We start from the raw sequence: 3,492 nt of genomic DNA on the forward strand, positions 1-3,492 counted from the left end.
AAAAGTCCGAAGCTCGCATCTAACGATTGACTTATCGCTTGTTTTATCACCACTTATGATAATTAGTTGGATAATTGGGTAACCACCGCCTCTTAGTGCCCATTACCTGTCCGTCTAATGCAGAGACGCAAAAAACGCTTTTATCTATTGAAATGGCCACGAAACAACGAAATCTACTTTGATTATTCCATTGCGGAATCTGTTGGTGCCGTCACACCTGTTTAATTGAAGCTTTTGTCTTCGTCGTGTCGGTTTCACTTAGAAATGCGCAGTTAATAAGCCAGACGTCGCGAAGAAGTATGTCGATTATACTTGACGCTGACAAAAAGCCACTTTTGAGACAATAAGGCTACGTGCTAAACATTCATATGGAGTCCGGGCTTTAGCCTCGCCACCTAATTAAAAACACTGTCTGTGTTAAAGGCGACGTGATTGCGATGGCTTTTTCTGCAGGGACGCAATCCGATCGAACCGAATTGTTTGATACTGTAGATTGGTAAAAATCAAACAGTTCTGTTATCGGGAGCCGCGAGGGTCGCATTTAACCGAGGGAGCAATGACATCGCCATGTTGTACAGCCCGACATAAAACTAACGACCTATTTCTCCGTCAGCGAAACCAACACTGGAGTGAGGTGGTTTACGAAGCAATAGTGTCAATACGACCGATCATCAACCATCGGTTCTGTTAATTCCAACTGTGAAATATGTACACCGGATTCTGTGCATCACGATGGACCAAACTGGACAATGATAACCAATTATATCACGTTGCACAACTGGGTACTGTGATAATTGTTATTACCTGCATTTTATTTGTCTCCTGTGATGTGTTAAATATTGTTCCATAGGAAAGCTTGCTGCTAAATTCTATTGAAAAAATGATTCATCACTATCTTTGATTGCAGACCGTCCAGAACCGGTTAACGGTTTTTGTTGAAAAAGACTGATAAAGAAAATACGAAAGGAAAGGAATTGTGCAATAGAAGAGTAGGTCTACAAATTCTAACGCCAATATTCTTTAATGAAGCTAACTAGTTCACAGTTTTATTTGGACCTCGACAAAACAATTTTAATTATGTTTTTATTATCATTTATTATTATTGTTATGAGTTGTGATTTTAGAATCATAAAACATAAATTACTGTTTATGTTTTATAAAACAAACAACTCGGTGTTGGTTTGATTTCTTTTGTGATCCATAAATGTTGTTTGTTTTAAAAGGTTAAAATTAATTTATCAAATGCCCACTTCAGTATTAATAGGGTACTTTCTGAAGTAGTAGAGATCATGTTGTAAGTTTACAAAAGTTTCTATAAATATTTGTAATTCTTTTCTATTGCCCTCTTTGATTTGCGTCATTATCCTTTAGGAACAAGTCAGTTTTGCTATAATAATTCTTTGCTAAATTTTTACTCTTTCTGATCACTTGTGCATCTATGACCATCTACTTTTCCTATGGAATTTTATTCTACGTTGTTGAATATTTCAGGATTGCATTCTTCAGGTTCCTTAGCCACATGGAATGAGGAAAGCTTTGAAATCGTCTTTGTAGCTGCTGTGGATGTTATTTTCAGCGTCAGGTATCCTAAACCTGTTTCTAAAATCACTTTGTTCTATTATATTAAATGAAATAAACTCTTTTGTTTAATTTTTGGAATTTTTGCTTTATTTTTAAGTTTCAGATAATCTTAACTGTGATGGTCATGGCGAAAAAAATCATGAAGCTCTGTCAGTTACTCAAATGTAAAATACAATTACCTTTTTTCATTTTGAAACGTTTCTGGTAATGAACCATTCGCCTTGTTTTCTCTTATTATTATTCTAACTGTTTGATTCTGCATCACAAATAGTCTGGTTATTTAAGATCTGGTCAATTAAACCTACGAGGGGTGATGCTAAATAAATAATAAGCTTAGATCATTTCTAATGCATGAAAGCAAATGCTGTTACCATGGAAATTAAATATGCATAAACATTAGCAAGTGCACAGTTTGACTTTAGAAGGTTTAGTTGCTCCCCAATTATGATTTTTCTGAGGAAATAAGAAAAATTTGAATTTTGACAAAATGAAATATCTATTTTTGAAAGGATTATCTAGCAAAGAAATTCTTGATGACATGATGACCTCCTCCTGATTAAAAAAAGTCTTAAAAAGACGAAGCTTTACAATAATTGTGCCTTGTATAACACTTTACCTCACTAGTAGATTAAGTACGTCATTATGACATCAAATAGATATCACAAAGCATAACTTGATTTATTGATGATACTACTTCCTTCTTGTTAAAATATCACACCCATTAGTCTTTCTACAAAAAATTGACAAATTATTAAGCAAAATATTTTTCCTATTTAAATAAATAACAAACATCCTCCTCTGCATTTCCTTTTCTCTGTCGGATGTTTACTTTTCATTTAATTTGAAGTTATGTTAACATTCCCCATATTTTCGTTTGTGCACTCTGTCTTTGAACCATTTAATAAATAATCAATCCGCTATTTCTTTATAAGCATAAATGTATTCGTTTACTTTGCCTCTCATTTGTTTGATATTAAACGTACACAAAGACAAACATTTCGCTTTGGAGGATTTATGCTGGCTTTCCCACATGTTAAAGTTTGTAATAATAAATTCTATTAATACAATTCTGGTAAAATAAAATATGTAAGGTTGGTAGCATTGAAACTAACATCAGTACGAATTTAACAAATTAATTTCCAAGCACTGGAGGCGCACTCGTACTGATATTTCATTCGCAAATGGTTAATAAATCCATATAAAATCCCCACCGGCACATTTTAAACCAACATGTTGAACGCAAGAATCGTAAAATGATCAAATTTTAATAATTCGAAAACGATTGCCCACATTTCAGATTTTAAGTTCTTAATGAACGCGAAATTACTCCACTTTTTCCCATTAACTGGTTTTCCAACTCTTGCAATTCATAAGCTTCTAGCCTGGCTTTAAAAAGTTTTTACATTGCACGGCGCAATAATGAGAAACAAGAATGCTCTAACCCACATGTTATGTAATACAGGTGTCCCAAAAGTACCGCCTTTCCTTGAAGGTGCGTCATCTAGAAGTGTTATGGAGTACTGAAAAATAAAGGGCCTTCAAATAAATTTATATTTAGAGCAACCTATGGAAATTCAATTGTTTGCAACATTTTTCCAGCGTAGAAAAGGACACAAGAAACGTCTGGCATTTTAACGAAATAAAATTAGGTTAGAAAATATTTTTAATTTTCGTAGTGCATTCTCCTTATTCCCCCTCCACGGAATATGACAATATGAAATTGGGAAAAAGCTTACTGTGTAACCTGTGTAACTCCGGAGAATAATTGGTTACCTACAAAAATTACTTTACACTGTTAACAGAATTAGAATGTCGCCTATGCCTACTCTAAATATATATTTATTTGAAGGCCCGATAGTTTAAAAAATTCAATATCTACTTCTACGGTGACTCCTGAAATGCTTGAGCGCG

This window comes from Tenebrio molitor, chromosome 6 (assembly GCF_963966145.1).
Source record: "Tenebrio molitor chromosome 6, icTenMoli1.1, whole genome shotgun sequence".
NCBI classification, from domain to species: domain Eukaryota; kingdom Metazoa; phylum Arthropoda; class Insecta; order Coleoptera; family Tenebrionidae; genus Tenebrio; species Tenebrio molitor.